Source organism: Athene noctua, chromosome 2, assembly GCF_965140245.1.
Source record: "Athene noctua chromosome 2, bAthNoc1.hap1.1, whole genome shotgun sequence".
In the NCBI taxonomy this organism is placed as follows: domain Eukaryota; kingdom Metazoa; phylum Chordata; class Aves; order Strigiformes; family Strigidae; genus Athene; species Athene noctua.
In genome coordinates this window covers 116,338,784-116,360,458 of record NC_134038.1, presented here as the reverse complement: position 1 = coordinate 116,360,458, position 21,675 = coordinate 116,338,784, and positions in this window count along the sequence as shown.

Below are 21,675 nucleotides of genomic sequence, written 5' to 3'. Positions count from 1 at the left end.
ATTGTGTTACTAGGATTGTGGTGAATGCCATCTATCCTTAGGATACTGTATAAGGTAAGCTTTCAGGTCATCTCCCTCCTTCAGGACTTTCCTGTACTTTCCTTCTAAGGACCCACAGTTATGTTACTGAAAATTGATAGATGGATCTCTGGGGAAAAGCATTGTGAGAAAACTGGATTTAAAGGACAAGAAAGATGATCTGTCATTTACAGTGACAGATAAAGATTTCTGAGACTTTAACCTGATAGGTGACTCCCATCTTTCTGAATCTGACACTGACCGTCTGAATTCAGGCAAATAATTTCATTTCTCTTCAGTTTCTGCATCCATAACATGGGAGATACACTATCATGTCAGAGTTGGCAAATTTCCCTTACTAAATGAGCTGATAAAATCCCCATTTCACCAAAGAACCTCAAGACAAGGGAAAGAAGAGCTTGGAGAGAAAATCTTGAGAAGGTGATGACAAGAATTTGTTGGAGGTTTCACTACTTTCTGTTTGTACAGTGTGAATATGAACAGGAATCCCAGAGCAACCCTCACATTTCAGCGACAGCATCACGTGCCATCTCGTCCCTTCCTCAGCCAGTGCAGTCCTACTGCTAATTGAATGACACAGTCCTTGTGTCACAGTCATGACTGATGGAAAGCCACCTGAGGATCCTGCACCATTTGGGTACTCCTTTGATATAAAGCCATCCTTGGAATTTATTCATTAATTATGAGAGTTCTCTGAGGCACTCGACTACTATTTCTGCAAGGAAAGCTAAGGAATATTTCCATCCTTGGGTGGAAGCTCACAGTAATCTATCTTCCACATGTTTTGTTTTGTTTTGTTTTTCTAAAATGTACAAGCAAGTCCATTCTTTTTTAACTGAAGCCAGTAGCACCCAAGGGCTTTTCTTGATTTACAAGATCAAATTGAGTCTGAAGATTTAAACATCAAACTTTGTTTATGGACATTTACACTTAGGGAGACAAAATTTGAGATGATGGCTGCGGCTTGACATCAGAATCAACTGCAGTGCAATATTCAATAAATATGGATTTTTTTTCATCAAGTGTGTCAAATAAAACATCATGAAAGAAAATCAAAGATCACCATCAAATGACAGTATGATGGCAGTGCACCTTGAAAAAGGTCAAATGAAGGTTACTTTTTAAACAGCTCTTTTCCTTTATATCTTTCTATTCTTTCTCCTACTGAAGCATTACAATGTGTAAAGAACAACCGCATTAACTCAGTGCCCAGGAACTGCTTCTGTACTAAACCTCATTTGTAGAATTGATAATGTATTTTCACATTACATTTCTTCCATTGGGCTGTATGCTTTTTGCAATAATCACAAACACAAAGAAGCAGAATTAAGGAAGTTAATGGAGTGCTTACGCTTGCATAACCCTTCTCTTTTATGTGATATTCACAGGCCAGACCCAGAGACACCAAACAAGAATTTCCATACAGTGAGATTGATTTGGAAAAGTCAGAATCCAGAATTCACTGGAAACAGATTTGGTGGAGATTTCATATAAAGTGACTACTGACTTCAGCTGAAATACCGTGATTCTGCTCTTGTAAGAGATATCAGAAATAGGAGATGGTGCAATTGGAAAAGCAGCTTGCAGCAGAGTAGAATACAAATCATTCCTTCCCTTCCACTAGCACTGATCCGACTGCTGTGACAGACTGGCATGTCTCTATATTGAATTAACATTTTGTGCTGAATTCAGCTAAGGCAGCTGCTCTATGCAGGGAAGATTCTTGAAGCCTCACTGAAGGTCAACACTGAGAAGGCATGAAAAGAGCTTTTGACCGCCTCTCACTTGCTTGCCCACCCCTGTAGAAAAATATTCTTTCCATACAGATGCTAATAGGGAGTATGGGAAGCATCTGGGAAAGATCTGATCCAGTCTGAAGTCACTGTCCATATGAGTAGAAGCACAGAGGACAAGAGTGGAGTAAGAGCAGGGTGCTGTGCTGCGTAAGGAGACAATGATAACAATGATAATGAGGACAAATTGCTGGAGGATTCACCTGGCCTGAAAAGTGAGGCTTTCCTGATACCACAGTAAGGGTAAGATAAGACATTAGGAAATTTTTTCAAAAATCTCTAAGTCTTGGGTGTTTTAAGACTACAGGCAGTCTCAAAATGATTCAGAAATGTCTTTGCTAAGCTTCCTTTCCATACTTTTGTCACCTTGTGGCCAAAGAAGCCAATAACCTGCAATTTTAGAAGAATGTTTGGAAGTTTGGAAAGTGTCCAGCTACAAATCAGAGGGTTTCTAATATGCCTGTGGGATTGTGCCCTGTGTTTCAAAGAAGGAAAAAAGAATGTTGCACAGAAAAGCAGGATGTCAGGCTGAATGAGGATGCTAAGCAGATATCTTACATGTATAATATAAAGCCTATAAATGTAGATTTAATCCAGATTCTCCAGTTTTGGAATGAATAGTTAAAACACCTTTTAGAAAGAACCATTGTTGGGATATGCAGAAGATTTGTTGATAAAATACCTTATTTTGTGTTGACTGACCCCATCTTCATTATTGGTTCCAAGAAAGCAAGTGCAATATTCGTATCTGACCTTTGGGATATTTGAATGAATTACAGAGAAAAAGAAGTTACATCTAGCTGTAACAGCAAAGTGAGAATTTACTGAATTACTTAGAAGCGATAAAACTGAGTTACTTTGTTATGAATTTAATTCTCACAGCAGCACTCCCATCAGCTCAGGATATTGGGCATTCTCCTCTAATCACCCATTCTTTCTCTGGCTTTGTCTTTAGTATAACATTTTTGTTATGTGCACGTAATGAATCATGATGTATGACCATAAATCCCAGACTGAAGCTACATATAAGCTCCTAAATCACCCAGTGGTTAGAAAATGTTTTCACTTCAACCATTTATCCAGTGTTGACAGTACATCCCACTTTTGTCTTTCTGGCAAAGGCTGTGACATATCTACTCCAATACAAAGTAAAAAAAAACACTTCTAGGGAAGTCTTTCTGTTACAGATCATCACTCTTACAGAGGTGTACCTTATTTGCTGCATCTACTGCTTCTCATAAGGTACTTTGCAGCACAAGAACATTTTATAACTATAGGTTAAGCATTGCATATTGAGCCATCTCGATCACAATACTGCTCAGTACAGTAAGATACTACTCATCTTTTATGTGTATTTGAGGACTCTGTGAGACCCTTCAGCACAATAAATCCCTATGTTGGTTATCCACACGACAGAATACACGTACAGTGGGTGTAGGAAGACCGGCGGTAGGTCTGTGTAAGCATGCATCCGTGTAGCTATGTTTGGGCAGGAGTGTGGAGGGTGGACTAAACCCCTTGGCTCCGGGTTAGTTCAGGGTTCCCTGCAGTCAACACTGTCACAGATCTTTCTTGTTCTATCCTCTCATTGTACAATTATTGCAGCACATGGCTTCAATTATCCATATTTTCGCTTTCTCTGGGTTATTCCAGCCCTCCGTTATCTCTGTTAATTGAGCTCTGAGTGTGCGGTTGTTTTGCAGTTGGTGAACTGAAGGCCAGAGAGGGGAAATGAATTGCCCAAAGACACCCAGGAATTCTATGGCAAAGTCACAGAGACACTAAAGCACATTAATTATTTAAGTCACCTGCTATTTAAATGGGGATGCGTGCACAGAAGCAAGTGGAGTGCAGAGCAGTGGAAACTTGAACCAATTAATCTATTAACACAGAGCAGTGCAATGTGTTCTTGCTGGCTCATCTTCCAGTTTGACTTCAGTTTGCTGGCCCTGTGTGGTGCCCAAGCTGATACACCTTGGTTTCAGCAGGGCTCATGAGCTGGGACCACAGCCATGTGAAGGAGTTAGGCTGTAATCATAGCCTAGCTGCCAGACGAGCAGCCACCTCAAGTGCCTCCCAGTTGCGCTTGCCCACAGCTCCTGTTTCAGTGTTCACACCGATGAAGGAGCTTGGATCTCGCTGTGTCTGCCTTTAGGAAAATGTTCTTTGTGTTCTCTGTTTCTTGGCTGTGTATTTTGGATTCATATGACAGTGGGAGGCATACATGAGTCTCTGTCTACCTTATTCACTTCAGTGTCTGTGTGGCTGCTTTCCATCAGGACTACCTCCTTTTAAGTACACTAGTACAGAAGGGCAAACACATTGCTTTTTGTATTCTCAAATGTGACTGAGGGGAAGTATTTATAGCCTTATTTATAATTGCAGGCCTACTGTAATTACAGTTGTATATTAACATTATGTTTTCCAAGCAGCATTAATAGAAGTAAAGGTAGTAAAAATATTAGCTGTCTTAATGCTGAAGCTATGGGATTATCCTTATGTACAGTTCCTTAGAAACCAGAAGTTATACACAGTTCCCTAACTGCATAGAAGTCCTGTGGTCTGGCATTTCTTTAGCAACTGATCACAATTAAAATCCAAACACCCTGAGTGTCTAGTGGAAAGAAAAGCATCTACTTTGTCCTAGCCATACTTGTAGAGTCAGCTGAGGTAGCCATGATTTCAGGGCCTCCTGCAGAGCAAATGCCTTCAGATCCAGCTCAGACCCCCACATGTTCCCCTCCCCAGTCTCAGCTGAGAACAGCTCCATAGAGGTCAGCAAATGCAGCATGACATAGTCATTATGTCACAGCTCAAACCTGGAACAGTTGCTCCCTGCTGCTGGTCCTCACTGAGGACTCTTGAACCAAACTACAGCCTGGGATGAGCTGAGATGGGCTCCAGCAGCAGAAAGACCAGTACCCAATGCTTGCTGGCAGAGAATAGCAAAACGCTTGCCTCATCAGGGAAACCTGCACTTCACAAACCAATACAGAGACTTCAGATCAGCTCTCACAGTTGTTTTTATTCTTACTGCATCCTACAACTGGTGCTTATTAATTACACAAATTAATACAAATCCCTTGAAATAAAGGTTCTTTTGCCAAGTCTCTATCTAACGTGCATTTCCGTAAAAGAAGTTGTGCCCTCACTTTCTGTTGTAGTCCCATCACGCAGTCATGTATGGATTTCATTTTAAAGACTGGCAAATAAAGCAATCATTTTGTTTTCTTAACTCTCCCTTAGTAAATAGCTTGCACTCGTGCTTATCTTCTCAGACACAGTTTTGGCACTTTATTTGTGACTAGCTGTTGCTTGAGGTGAAGAACAACCTGGCTGCCTCTCAAAGCAGCATCATTTACTCTTTCCCAGAAAGGTTCTGCTGTCCCTTTATCTAATATCTCTACCTAAGGCTCTGCTAAAATTATCATTGAACAGGAATGAAAAGGAGGTGCATCTGACACAGTTACAACATTTAAAAAGCTAAAATCACACCTTAAAAGTTCTTTTCCCAAAATTAATCAACAGCATTTCATAAAAGCTACCATTACCTTGCCTGTGTTGTAATGTAGTGTGAGGGACATTTTACAGAGAATTATATACTGGAACAACTGAAAAAATTATTTATAGTGTAGAAGAGTCATGGAAAAAAATGAACGGAATCGGGGAATGCAATGAAATCAACATCCAGGCAAAGATTCAAGTTCCTCAGTTTTACACTGGGTTATGAATCCTTAAAGGTGGCTTAGCTTATATTCAGAGCCAACTTTATAATCAACAGAAATATTGAAGCCATTAAATGGAGATGATTGGTTAGGCACAATAGAGATCTAGACAGGGGGTTAATTTGCTTCTGAAGCATGACAGAATTGTGTCATTATTCCTAGTTTACATCACTTTTAAAGAGAGAGAGTTTATGATATCCAGGTCACTGGATTTGGTTTGAGCTTGTCTCCGGCTTGTAGATAATTGTGAGGGGACCTGTTAAAAAGAGATATTTGGTTAACCACATCCTCACTAGCCCTGTTAAAGCAAATCCTTCACTGCTCTTCCAACCAGCAGCCAGACTATCCTTTCCTACTTCTTGTCAGCTAGCAATAAAACGCCAGATGGTGTCCTTCCAAAAATAAATTCATTATAGTTTCATTCTGGGTTTTCTTAAAGAATTTAGGGACAGAACTTCAGCTAATGCAAATCAACACAGTGCCACTGAAGTCAATGCAGCTTTGACATTTCATACCATCTGAGTATTATGAACTAATATTTTTAACTTTTTTGGAAGAAATACCATATCCTTTCTCCCCACATTTAACATATTTAATTGCACGTTTTATGCTACCCACCTTACCCAGAATTCATGGCTGGTGCTCCTTGCTATAAAGCAGACCATGTTGTTCTGTGTATTGGATTAGACTAATTCACTGTTAAGGCTCCTGTAACCATTATCATTTAATGTCTTTGAGACATTTCATCTGAGACTCTAGGACACCCATTAGCTTCCACTGGTGACATACAGGACTATTCACACAAGAATATTTTAAGAGCACTGGCATCTGAATAATGCCGTGATGCTTATGGTTCTGTGTGTGTTTAGTTTTCCCTAATTTTAGCCATTGAATGAGGACAGGTTTTCAATTGTACCCTTAACCTAGACAGATAAATAGTTCTAATAGTAAAGCACCTTAAAAGAAGCCTTGAGCATTCTTCAGATAAATCAATTAAGACTCCTTTCAGAATTGTTATTATGCCCTAGCAATTAGTCATTGTTTAGTCAAGCTGTGCATACTTATCTCTTTTATATATCACTCATTCCAGACTCACAATAACTTTTGTTCGTTTTCTCCCAGCTCTTTTCAGCTTATCTGTGTCTTCCCGGCAACACTGTGCCCAGAAGTGAGCATGAGTTTGCTTTCAGATGGACAGGTACGAAGTTACAAACACTGACAGAGCTGCAAAAAAGAGAATGTCTGCCACCCTATTCCAAAACTGAATATTAAAATAGCTAAACACACTTTAGTGGTAGTCAGTACCAGCTGTACAATATGTAGGTAATAATAACTCAAGAGGGAAAAGGTTATCATCAGATCTGCCTTTAACATTTATCATGTGTCCTCACAAGAACACTTTTATCCAGTTTCTCATACCACAGATAAAATTGTTCCACCAACTGCTGCTCCCCCATGTGCCTTGCCTTCCAGTGTTGGGGAGCATCAATGTGAAAGAGGCTTTTTAGAACTCTTTTTTAGTATTCCCAAAATTAACTAGCTTGTTTTCTGCAAACAGATGGGGGATGACCTGGGATTTGGAATTCAGCTGCTTCTCAGGCAAAAAATTCTTTAAAAAATCTCCCAAGAAGAGATGTAGGAAGGAAACAGGTGCTTTCAGGAAAACAGTAGCATTTATTTATCAAAGATGCAAGAAGATCATCAATTTTATTCCTCCCACTTGGTGATAGAGCTAAAAAAACAGAGAGTGATGTTGGGTGCCACAATGACACCCAAGATGACACATTTGTGAGGTTCATCCAGGCTTTTTAGGAATCAAACCCACCTAGCCAAGCATGTTATACTGTGCTTAATCAACTCATCTTTTTGCACATCTTATCAAAATATGTACAGCTCTGTTTTGCTCTGATGTGTCAGATGGTTTCACCCCTGACCTCTTCATGGCCACCTGTCCTTGTGAAGCTCACACTTATGAGCAGTCTCCTAGTAGATGCCCACAAGCCCCATCTTATAGTTGTAGGGTCCTCAGGCCCTGGTGGAGGTGAGGCTGGAAGGGGCAGAACCTGTATGTTAGTATTGTGTGTAATCTACGTCATGTAATGGAGAGACTCTGCCAAAATATAGTTTTCCACCTTATTTAATTTCTCTCACCACCGTTAACATACTGCAACCCTGGGTGCTATTTATTGGCTCCTTTTTAAGGTTTGCTTTATAGTATAAATTTTTATCCCTGTCCTGGTCCCCTGTGATCTAAATACTGCTTGTCTTTTTTCATCTGAGCACCCCAAAAGTTAAGCTAAATAACAGCAACAATGGTGCCTTTGTATTTTAAATGTCTGCTTACTCTGCTGTCTACGATTTCTTATCCTGCCTTTCAGGACAAAATTTGATAGAAGATGTATGTCTGTGTTAAGCACAGATTTATTGAGCTTTTGGTCACCTGGTAAAGAACAGTCCTTCTTCTCCCCAAGTTAGGTTTGCCCCATTGATCTACCAATTTTCATTTATTCTACAAACCTGTTTCACCATTTGGTAGTGCAAAGAGGGCTTCTTGCATCGAGCATTAAGATGAGGAGGCCTCAGATATTAATACATAAATAACAGTAAAACACCTTCCTTAAAAATGTCACATCATGATTTTTGTAATAATTGTCAGAAAAATGCATCTTTTCCTGCAATGGTTGTTAATTCTTCCTGCATATCTATATCTCAACAATTTCTGAGCAAAGGTCTTTTTTCTTTTTTTTTTTTTTTTTTTCCTTACTGGGAAACATAGTAAATTTTGTTTTAATTTTAATTTTAACTTTGTTTTTCTGAGAAGGACTAATTCCAAGGAGACCATTACAGGCTGTATAGGTTCCATTATATTTTTTATGTACAGAGTACATTACAGATCAAAATCAAGCAAAAATGCTGGGTTTGTTTTAAGTTTCATTTTACAGTCAGGATAGGAAATACATCTGTTTGTGTCATCAGCCTAGAATATATCATTTTATGGTTCTCAGAGGTTATTTATAATTGAATTATAGGATGTTTCATGATTATTTGGAATGGTATTTACAAAGCAATACTAAGATCAGCAGTTCACTTGCGACCAAGAATGTGAAGAAAACACCCTGTAATTCATTTTTAAGTACCCTCTAGAAATCATATAATTATACTCTATGACAGTGTTGAAAAAGGAAGAAATACAAATTTTTAAATTATTTGTATTAGGGTCTTTTATCAAGCTTATATACATACAAGCTGGCACACAATAACGAAGAGTAGGCAGGTTACAATAAAAACAACACCAATTTTTCGATTTTAGATTTGATCTTGAGTCAGTGATGGTTTCATACACCAGAGTGCTTCCCTGATGTATATTATAGAGGGATTTTGGAGCAAGAAACGAAAAGGAAGCTTTCTCCTCCAGTATTTCCAGCCAGAAATGGAGGTGTGAAATATCTTGTGAGCTCTCATATGATTTACAACAGAGTGGCAGAGCCATCCAGGGTCACCCGGGAGACCTCTGACTTGTCTGAGGAAGATAGTTTCTCTTCCTCGGGGGAAGAGAAACAGCACTATCCCCACACCCCATGCCAAACTCACAGCACCTCAGCTGCAAACAGCCATCTCACCCTTCCTTCCACAGGGACCAGGGACTGGTGAATGCACATCAGAAGCATCCAGAAACTCCTTCCTAGGACCGGCACCAGGGAGAAGGCTGTATAAAACTGCTCAGCCCCCACTCACTGCCCGAGGTTTAAAATGGTGCTGTAGTCTGAGATTTAAATGTATTTGTAAATTCAAAAACAACATTAAATTTCAGACTCTGTTGTTTCCCACACACACTGTGAAGAGACTTCAGAGCTAGAAAAAACAGTCAGCATTTTCTTTCACAAGCCACTGCACAAAATAAATATGTAGCAGAAAAATGGGTATAGATGTCTCTCTTACATGCCTTAATAGAACTATACACCAAGAGAGAAGCTTGTACATTCCAATCTGGTAACAAAAATGCAATCCTGTTCCTAAACAATATAAATAGCCAGAACCACAACTGATGGCGGTTTTTCTCTTTCTTTTTTACTTCCTTGTATGTTATTCGCTTTTGCCTTGTTCTTTGTCTGTTTGGACAATAAATAGTCTGGAGCAGGAACAATATATTGTTGTATATTTGTAAAATGCACAGCAGAAAAGGGCCCTTATCTTGACTAAATCCCCATAAGTAGCAGATTGAACTTAATAAATAATGATAACAAATTAATTCAATGTAGAGAAATTATTTTTATTTACCCCAAAAGAAAATTTGACCCATTCAAGCTGAAGTTACTAGCAATGTTTATTTGGAAATTCAGTGTTTTGCAATGGGAAACAAGACTAGTGAGCTCACAGAGAAAGACAATAAGGAAACAAAGAATTAAAAAAAAAACAAAACAAAACAAAAAACAACTGAAAAGGAGAAAGAACGTCCCATGTGTTGTCCCATATACGAGAGGAAATATTGGAAATCTGAAGTCTTGGCTCTGGAGAAATGCTGACATGTAATTTTGTGTTTCTAGTCTGGGACTATTATTAGAGACAATTAATTCACAAGTTGCGTGCAAATCACCCATCCGTGGATTGAGATCATGAATTATCAAAGAAAATTTTCATCTAAAAGAGCTTGAAGGATTAGCTGTCCATCATGAATGATAAATGCTAGAGACCTGATTGGTCCAGCTTTACTTCAGACAGTTTGAATTTCCCTGTTTATAGGAATTCTTGTTGATACCAGGAGGGATTCACTGTTCTCTGAGAAATTCTACCATCTTGACAATACACCTTAGTAAACCCAGATATGTGGCAGTGGTGACAGCCAAACAAAATAATAATTTATTGGTTACAAAGAAGACCCACTTTTATCTGAAGAAAGAGTGAGTGGAAGGCATCCAGAGCTGCTTGGGAGTGGCAGAACAGCAAGCCTGATTGTTGTGCTCTACAGAGAACATTTTTAATATCAGATTTTGTCATTGCAGCTTTATGCCTTTTTTTGGATTATTTGGTGAGAAATTTGATGCATGCAGCAAAAAATGTTTCTAGGAGGAGGGAAGGCATGCCAGTTTACTCAGGAAGTAGAAGGCAAGGGCTCAGTCCTTCATTGGGCGGTAGTTCTTGGGAAGAAGACTGTGAAAGTTAAATGAGATACTTTGGCATCAGGAGGCATTTGCAATGAACTGCCAACCCGCAGATAGCAAGGAAAGCATTTCATATGATCCATGCACACAGAAGTGGCACATCACCTGCCTCATATTACATTACCTGACGTGGGGCATGCTCTTGTCACATAACCTGAAATGTGGGCTTTAGGGGACACACTCTCTAGGTCCCATACCTCACTGTTTAATAACTGGCAGCTTTAATGGTCTAAGAGATGTATTTCCCTAGGAAAAAGATATTCTCTTCCTGCACATTAACTGAAACCAACCTAACCTAAAAATGTTGGGTAAATGTAATTAATACAGGTTAACTGGCCAAAATCAACACTGTATACCCTTAGAGTTTGTATTTTAACCTTCTAAAGTGTGTGGAGGCTATAAAAAAAAATGGTAGAACATTTCTAAATAGTCTGGAAAATATTGTTTTCATTTTGATGGGAAACATTTTCAAGCTTTCACTTTCTCCTCTGAAAAATAAACAAGAATTCAAAGAAAGTAGGGGCTTTATTCTCCCTCTTCTTTCCAATAAGAAAGCCTTTGGTTATTTCTGATTTCACTGGCAAATTTCAAAAGAAAAAGATCATAATATTTTAGTAAGGTCAACAAAATGTTCGCTTTCTTCAACACAGAAAAACATATTGTTAGAGAAAATAGCAGCTTGCAGAGAGCTTTAAAGATGTTTCTTATTGCCTGGGCTCTTGATTCATAGGACATAAGGGACTATTCTTGGTGAAATGTAAGGTATATGGGCAAGTTAACCCTGCAGCAGAATCTATTTATTCAAAATGTTTCTGATTATTTTCTTTGCAACTTGTTAACTGTGGTTTGCTCATGGTCCAGATGTGCAGTTGGGAAGACTGGGGCTGCCCTGCTGTGTGACCTGATCCATCCCTTGTCACAAATCTGAATGCAGCATTGCATGGGGGAATAATACCAGTGTCATAACTCTTATGCCAGAAATATAACTTTATGGCAGAAAAAGGCATATGTGTGCCTGGCAGATGCAGCAGAACAGCATGGAAGCTATGTGGGTGACAGTGGCCTGTATGGACAGTTAGGGTAAGAGCCAGCTGCGTGACACCCATGCTTAGTACATGAGACTTGACAAATCTGCCAAGACAGCCCAAAGACACCTAAGAACAGGTTAAATTGCCCCTTGAAAGACCTACCTTTATAGTAAATCTTTCCAGGAGCCTCAAGTTGATTCATTGTCTTCTGCATTCAGAGGCAAGTGCATTTCTAGCTCTCTTGCACAAAACTGTACCCATAACACCTTGAATTCAGGCTCTCTGAATTTGAAAATTGGAGTCTGAGAAAATGAATCAGGAAGAGGGAATAATTAGAGTTGAGATGTCATACTAAATCACAGACCCTGGTTAGTCAAGCAGCTTGCTTCTGACAGCACCAGTTGGATGCAATGAATAGTGGACAGTGGTACAGTTTAATATTTTAACACCTGCTTTATTTTGCATGCAGACCAGCTACACATTCACATTTAAATAAGTCTGCAGTTTCAGGCAGCTTTTTCAGGGGGATAACAGCCTACTGTCTCTTAGCTCGCAAATGGCCACTTTAAATCTCTGCAAAGCCAAAGGTAAGTTAGAGATAGGGCTGGCAGAGGAATGAAAACCAGCACAAACCTCTTGCATTTTGCAAAAACTACTTATGTTTCTATATTTAGTTTAACTTTGAGGCTTTTTTGAGGTGAGGGCACTGTTGTAGCTGGTCTACTTTGTATAAATAATCAGAAATGAGGATATGGAGGAAAAGGTATCCTTTAGTTTGAGTCAAGCCTGTAACCTGGTGTTTAGTGCTGTCACCTGAATAGGTGATAGGTTTAATGCTTCTTAGTTGCTGGGGACCATGATAGAAAATTTTGTGGTCTACTTCAGGTCCATATGTGTGTGCAAGTACATATACTTCAGTAAGTATGTATGAAATGTGCATGGGCATGCAGCAGCTTAAAAGAACAATATTGTACAAAACAAGAACAACACAGATTATCCATCAACGAGAAACTGAAACAGAATGAGAATATTTTGTTGTTACGCATCTGGAAAAGACAAAACAGCCATTTACTTGTAAAAAGAATGTGTGATTTCTCCTTGTACGCCCCTTATTGACTTCAGACCTCATTGCCTGTCCCTGTAAATATGGGTTCAGCCCCACTGATGGATGGCTACTGAACAGCGTTAGTGAACTCCCTACTCAGGTGTACTCTTCCTGATCCTGTGTCCTGTTCTGCTCAGCCTGATGTCAACATGTCTGTGATTCATGTAAGAGCAAAACAATACAGAGATTTTGCCAAGGGTTATAAATAGGTGTTGGCAACAGACCCCACCATCCCCAAGGAAAGAACCACCCTGACATGAGGTATGGAAGAAACACCTGAGGCTTAAGGAGCCACTCTGCACCATAAATGCTACATATAATCGATGGATTTCTGTTCCTACTGCTGGGAAAAATTTGGTTTTCATAAATTAGAAATATATAAATTTTTTAAGAAATAAAGAATTTTGAATTACAACTGGTCTTTAACTCTTCTAGCAAGCAATCAAGAGGAGTTTAGGTTTTATGATTATTCCAATGTATCCTTTGCTAAAGATTCAAAATGAGATGCAGTCTGAGCCTCAATTTCACACAAGAATGTGCAGTTAACATACTTCATCAGCAATACAATTGAGCTTTAAATTATTAATTATTTTTAGTTACTCTCAATGTGTCTAATAATCTAGTAAGTTTTGAACATTAACATTTTCAGTGCTGGATATTATCTTACTGAATATAGTAGAATCATTATTGGCTATAATGTAGTAATTGATCCAACAGACTCTGCAGTGTTCCTTGCTTTCATAAAAAAAAAAAAAAAAAAAAAAAGTATTTCACTCAAGCACAAGAATGCATAGAGAAAATGTCAAGACTATGATTAAAGCCCATAACAGAAATGCAATTTGAAAGTATGTGTTATCCTACAAGGGCAGATTTTGATCTCAGTTATATTGAGAAGTTGCCATTGAAATCAATGTACCAGGCCCGTCGGTAGGGGTTAGAGGACATTTCTCACTGGGCTGTGTAAACAGTCTCTATTCAAAATGGACTGAATTCAGCCCCAGAGGGTTTTGGATCAGGAAGACATTCTTAGATCCCACGTGGGCAGAGTGACACCACATACTGTACTGACATAGCGGTACTTTTCCTACCCTGAAACAAGCCTTACCCTAAACCTCACTGACCATGTTCATCTTTCTCTACTCCTTCTGAAGAGGTCTGCAAGCAGGAGTGATGGCTTGGTGTCAAGGGCCTCCCCACTTGTTTCAAGAGCTTTTCCCCTCCCAATGATGGATAAACGTGCAGTTCAGAAGACAATAGAGACTGTAAGAAGAATTATGAGGTTAAATGCTATTCAGTAGGCCTGAATATAGTCTTTTTTAAAAATAATTTTAGTTTCTTTCCACCATCCCTGACATTCAGAAGTACAAGAATATCAATGATGCATTATGATACCAAAATTATAATTAAATCATTTAATTCATCTTTTGTCTTCATCATCCAGTGCAGAATGTCCTCACAAAGTACTTAGCAGTTAATTTAGAACCCAGGTGTACTTGGCTGTTGATGCAGATATGTTGTATTTACCTGAGTGTGGTGACTAAGAGCCCTAACCATCAGGCAGGATTACTGTGAGCTACAAAATAATTTTTCAGGTTTTCCTAATTTTCTTTTTTTTTTTTTTTTGTGTGTGTGAAAGAAAAAATATCTCTCTAATAAATGTAAACCTTATTTTCAGACACCTTGCAAATAGCCTGAAGACCTCTTTACCCTGGAGTCCAGACAACCTACATGAGAATCTGCTTACAGACCTCTAGAAAATTAGTAAACAAAAGCAAATAGAAAAAGTAAAAAAAAAAAAAAAATTAAGAAAAAAACTCTGGGGTTTCCTGGGAGACAGAATTTCTGTTTCATGAGAAATATTGACATAACGAATGTGCATCCTGAAATTGTAATGGAAAGTGTTAACAGTACCTGTACAGTGATACCAAAAAAGATACTGATAAACAGGAAATATAATAATTCTGTAGTGGTGATTTACCATGGTACTTATCTTAATAGCATTATAATATATGAGATATACATATGACAAAGTAATCATTTAATAACAATATTACAGTGTTTCTATTTTAAAATAATGTTAATTGTTTGCAATAGCATTGCTAAAATATTTCTTCAGTGTTCACAATTTTCTAGCAATAACCTGTCAAAACCACAGTCTTCCACAATGCCTTGCTTCAATCCAGCTCAGGACTTTTGACAGAAACCTGAAATTTCACAGGATATCATGGTGATCCACAGAGTGTTTTTACACTCCTTTTTTACAGGTGATAGACAGACCTGTACACTGATGAAGTAATTGAACTTCTCTTCTCTGAAGTTTTGATTATGCAGCCTGATTCTTGCACAGCTTCCAGACCTACACAGATTCTATACAGGCAGGATGAGTGCAAGAACTGTTTTGCAGTATTAATCACTCAAAATCAACGAACACTCCAGCACCATTCTTCAGTGTCACTGAAACACTTCACTGGCACTGGACTGGCACTGGACTGGTGATAACAACACCTCCAACTTGTACTTAAAAGGCAGAGCACTATCATCTGTCACCTGCATGTCTAGGAACCAAAAAAGAACTGCTTCTCTCCTTGATGCCAGCTAAAGACATATGCATTCACTAAGTAATAGTAGTTTTGCAATCAGTACTTTTTAACCAATAGCTTTGACTTTTTTTTTCCAATCCATGGAATTAATTTTCCCATTGCTTAATTTGCTAGATCTTGTTAGTTTGCAATTTACGTGCTCGCCCTGACGATTACTAGCCTGGCACAAATGTTTCAGCAAAAGTGGTCATTTTTAATCCTTCTATTTAAATAAACATTGGCAAGACTGGCCTCTGAGCCAAGCAATGGTGGCTGGTTAACCTTCTGCATTACGTGTGGAGCTAGCACAGCATGCTCATCCTCTAGGCGCTAAGCTCCAGCGTCCTTTCTTGTCTTTTGTAACCTCATAGGCTGTTGTGTTAATATTCAGACCATTACTACTTTGCTGATGAGACAGACTGCCGAGGATCAATACGTCTCTGCATTTGTCAGACCCGTATACCCCAGAGTTAAGTTCTCAGCTCTGCTGCCAGTGTTCGTGTCCCACTGCGTAATCGCAGGGAATTGTCGATTTCTTATATACAGCATGTCCGTACTCCAGGCTTGGTGGGGCGCTTTGCAGAACAAGTAGGAAAGATCCAAATGTCGTATTTGTTCGGCTCCCACTGCTTGAGTAATAGTAGGTGCAGCCAGAATACCAGAGGACAGCTTGCTTACGGGGTCACTGCAGCTCAACAGCTAAACATTGATGTTGTCAGGCAGACTTGGGAAAGATGCCCAAATACTATCAACTAGAGGACATTGCATTTTAATGAAAGACAAAAAAAGAATCAAGATTAAAAAAAGAAGAAAGGTAAACTCCCTGGTCAAACATAATAAACAAAAGAAGATATCTAATGGCACTTTTTTTTTTTTTCCCCTTGCTGATCACTTCTTCCATGCCTTTGTCTTGATGCAATAGCTTTAGGGAAAACATGACTAGGATTTATGGGAACTGAATACAGTAACATCATCTACCACAAAAACTCTTAATTATAGATCAAGTCTTTAAGAAACAAAAGCCTATTTCACTACAAAATCCAATATGTTTGACATTTTTAACTGACATGATTTAAAATCAAATACACTGCCTCCTTTTTTCTTTCTTTTTTCTTTCTTTTTTTTTTTTTTTACAAGATGCCTTTTCCTAATTACAATTTTCCTGGATTTTTTTAGAAATAGGTGTTTCTCTGCAGATGTTACAAATGCCATTTTTCTTGTGCTTTTTTAAATTGGATTGTCATGTTAAAAAAGAAGCAATAGAAATCAGTAATGAAAGTTCATAATATAATAATATAATTGCGTTCCTCAACAGCCAAGTACTTGTACACGGTATTCATATTGTATGTTCTAATACACAGACAAATATCTTTGTAGTATCTGTTCTAATAGAGATATATGTTTGTATCTAAGTAATTTAGACATGAAGTATGTCCAGAGGTTTTCCGTATGTATTGACTGAAGTTTTTTATAGAATAAAACATGAATTTACCTTTGTATTACCTTATGTTTTCTTTCTGTCCTGTATGTCTGAAGATAACGTGAAGAGATTTTGGGAGAATATGAAATGTATTTCATGCAGTCCCCAGGGGTACTAATAGACTCTGGCACATCAGACAGATTCAGGGCTCCAGATCAGGTGTCTCAGGTGTTTTGTTAACCAATAAGGTTGCATGATCACATTATGCAATCTCATTATTTTAAATGTGTGAACACAAGTCTGAGTCATGCCACGCAGAAATGGCAATTGTTACGTATTTCAGTTTTCACCACGTGTTTGTAGCAAAGGCTCAGGGCTGAGGGAATCACACACTTTGGAGTTTTCTCTGCTGATGGAGAACTACTTTCCTTTCCTACTTTTCCAGTAAGAAATGTTCTGGTAAAATGTAGGAGGCAGAGTAATGTTGCTGAGAAAAAGTAAGTGTGGGAGAAGACAAAGAAGTGACTAGGTCTTCATATTTTTTGATCTGGTTCACTCTTTAAAATAAATTGCAGAGCCCTGAGGATGTTTAGTCAGGAAGTCAAAAGGAACCTCTACTGATTTTTGTTTTGCAAGGCATGGTGAATTTTAAGTACGTCTTGAACAGACTTCCTCACAACCTTGCTCAGCTTGTCTTCCTGACAGCTTGCATGGAGCCTGCTGAACAAATCAAACCTGTGTCTTTTGTTCCCTCAAACACGTAGGGTGTTCCAAAATTAGGAGTGCCCCAGCTATCAGGTTGTCCATCCAGCCCTGTATCCTGTCTCTATCTATGAACCTTATGGAAGAGTCTAAGAACTAGTGTGTGTTAAATAGGCCTTGTCATGTCTGTCTTCCTAGATTTTGGTGCCTTCATAATATAAAGAGTTAATATAGACAGGCTGAAAGAGAGAAATCACAGGCAGATGTACATGAGTGAAGGCAGGCAAAGGTGGTCTGACTCTGCTCAGGGTAACACAACAGCCCCAAGTGCAGAGCAGAAATACCCCACCCGTCTACTAGGGGAAGGACTTCAGGAATGCACAAAGCAATTACATTCTCGCTGCTTTGCCCAGGAGCTGATAAACCACAGCCACAAGACATCCAGCTCCATGCTGGTAGTGCTGCATGGAGCCCACCAGTCTGGGAAGCCCTGAATTGCTTGCCTGGGGTGCTTTGCTTTGGAGCTACCCTCCTGTCTTCTGAAGAGCCTCCCAGAAGAACTGATGAATCAGGACGGTCACCTACCTTAGATTCAATGACAGTTTAATTAATATAAGCTTCTCAGAAACATTTATTTCAATGGAAAAATCTCGGATGTTATTTCACAAAAGCAATGAGGGTTGAGAAAATCTGATCCCTTTTAAAATTCTTGAGGATCTAAGCACTTAATACCTATAAAAGGTCATTTCTTGTCTTAACATTTGTTTTCTCCTCTGATTTAACAATCAATTTAGTGCATATGTCCATAAACAGATCTCTTTTTCCTCCTACCCTGTCTGCCCCCAGAATGAGATTATGCCTGTTAGTATCAATCAGCAATACAGAGCTACCCAGATTTTCACTGCACTGATTCATTGTCTCCACTATAAATTAAGTTTTTCCGTTGTTTGCAGAAATTCTTGAAATAATGGCTTCATTTTCCTTGTTAATTATTCTTTTATTAATGATCTTTCAGATAGTTTTTCAAAAAGTCTATGAATCTCTCAGCGAAAGTAATGGGCAGCTACTCACAGGAGTAATCCTATTACAATCAGCTGCACTGGTTGTCATTTGGAGTAAGGTGCTAGAGCTCCTACTCTTACAGATTTACCACTCTTCATAATTAGTTGCAGTGATTAAAATGCATTTTAGATTACACTGCAGTTTCCCTTCCTTAAAAGTTTTTTCACTAAGGACAAATTCAGATTCTGAAGGTGAACAATTTTCCTCCAGTATAAAACAATAGCAGCGAGGAGGAATGCCACAGATAAGGCTTATAAAAGAAATCAGAACTAGAGATGCTTGGGTAAAAAGTGTTGCCGGGGGTGGAGGGGCTGTCTTAGATGACAGAGACCAATCATGCAGGAGCTTAGCATACTAAATGAAACTGAAAACTGTGAAACATTGACAGCAGCACATGGAAATAATGAATCAATCTGTTGCATCTGTATCTAATTAAGAATCATGATAATATAGTTTTTTTCTCTAGTGGTCAGGATTAGCGGATACCCCACAGAAAAGAGGCTAATAAATAGATTCAAGCGCCAGGACATTATACATCTTTATCTGGGACTGTGGTTCTCAAGCACTTTTCTTCAATAACCCCAAATTCAAGCAGATTCTTTCTCCTGTGAGAATCTGACATAGCCAGGATTCCTTTGTAAGGGTTTTCAAGGCACTGAAAAAAAAAAAAAAAAAAAAAAAAAGCTGAACGCTTGGATTCTGCAAATAGTTTCTGGCAAGGGCTGACATTCTACTTCTATCTCTGCTACAATTAGAAAAGTATTTTCCGTATATTTTTCCTTTATTTCCCCCCTTTCTTCTGCCTTTCCTCTTTTTCCTACTCAAAATATCATTAAGCTGCTCAAAGCTTCATTTGCTTTAAGCCTCTTTCGGGATCTGTTATTTTACCCAAAGGTACAAATAACCCCACAGGAGTCAGTATTACTAACTGGCACCCTACAGCCAGATGATATATACCTTGAAAGTGGAAAGGATTGTGTATTGTTTTTCCTCCTGACTGTCTGCAGAATATATTTTATTTAATCTTTTTATTTTGTTGGGTTTCTTTGGTTGTTTTGTTTTGTTGGTTTGTTTTTTGTTTTTTTTTCTCATTCAGAGGCGGATGGAGTAAAGGCTTCCTAGTTGGGGAAAAGGCTCTGCCATCCCCTTGTTTTTCCAGCCTGTTAGGGTACTTTTTCAAGTGTGATAGTTTAGATCCCAAGGGAAGAAATCTAGGATCATTGTTGAGATAAAGAGAGGAATGCTACAGAGTCGAATCTCAAAGCTGTCCCTCATGTTTTAGTGAAGCTTGAGGTAAAATGTTCAGTCCCTCTATGAGGCCAGTTCTGCTCCCTGTGCTGGAGACAGCTCTGGATGGAGACCAGTGCAAGGAGGGGGTGCTGGGAGCTGTGCTAAACACTAAACTGAGCACTATTTGTTGTAGGCATTTGTGGGATGCCTCTGCTGTGTCACCACCGTGTGCAGTAAAAACCATTGTTCCTCTAATGTTCATCTCTCTTGGAACTGCAAGTGAATGTAGAGCCCAATTAGTGCAGCAGCTTAAAACAATAAACCCTCCAGAATGTCTGGTGGGGGAAGCATGCTTTTATCTATTTGGTAAATAATTTATTAATCACACTGATGTATCCTCCTTGACAGCAACAGAGCCAGATAAGTGATGGTTCAAAATCAATTTGTCATGGTCCAATGTGCACTCAGTGACCTACTTGGTCTGTTATATAGGTCAAACTTGTACATGATGCTCTGATAGCAGAGGCACTTCTTAAAAAAGCAAGGGCAGCGACAACAGAACTCATGGCACAATGCAGACTGTGGGACCTTGTGCTGGCTGGCACTCAGCCACACAGCTCAAAAACTCAGCTTACAGAGAGGGGTGAGAACAAACAGGAGCAGTACAGGTGATGTTTTAGGCTCACCGTGAAATTGCCTCAAAAATGCCCTGCACTGGCGGTGCAGCAGGAGGTAGATCCATAATTTCTGACCTATTTCTATGACCTTGTTATTATCACACTGCCCTTTGCTATTGATAACATCCCTAGCACCCCCCTACCATTTCCTTACTTGCCCTGCTTCAGTCTCTACTTTTTCTACTCTCCTCTACTCAAAGTATCTTTTTCTTCAGATGAGGTGGAAATCCATTCTTCCTCTTTGTACCCCTGCTGTGAAGTCCATATGAGTCTCATAGTTTGAAGTCTTCTGCTTCTGAGCAGGCTAGACAGGTTAAGGAACTACATTATTTTAAAGTGCAGTGAGAGAGAAAAAAAAAACCAAAACCTGTGACAGAGCTTTTAAGTGGTCAGTTTGCTGGTGCTTCTTTTGTGGCTTGACAGAAGTCTTGGCTGTCATTTGTTGATTGAGTTTATTGCACCAGCTTTCTGTTCCATTAATGCGTTCTTCAGGGGTTTCTGCCAGTGAGGCCTGAAGAACTAAGCAGTGTATGAGATGATACGTTGAATGGGCAGTGCTGAGACTCCCAAGAGTTTCAAGCAGTCTTGTGATGGTCTGCATGCTGTGTCTCATTCACCTGCCATCAGAAAGAATTTTCTCCTGAAATCGTATCGGTAACCACTGTTTTAGGGAGGTGACATGGGCCTTATTCCTCTGAGCATTTTCACCAAACCAGTGTTCTGCTCCTGGAGGGGTTGGGCTACCAACTGGACTTGTGATCTTTCCTTCCCTCTTCCCATTGTGTATACTAGGGTGATGAGATTTTTTTGTGGATTCTGATCGTTTTACATAACACCTTAAATTTTGTATAGATTGTTGAGAAGACCTTCGTGGCCAGTGGTATGTAGTGGTGTAAGTAGAGTGGAGATTTTGCTAATGCTGGACATTAAACATATATTCAGTGATGCCCATAATTGGATGATATTGTACTGAATAACCTGGATAAGCCATTGCAGTCCTACATTTTAGTGTATTCCCTCTGATTTGCTTCAGAGTATGAGAGGAAGAGAGATTTTCTCTTCAATGACAGGTGCACATCTTTTTAAAGAATTTTCTCCTCATCCCTGCTTGGCACCACACCACTGCAGTGTCCAGCATTAGGCTTCAGTCCTCCTC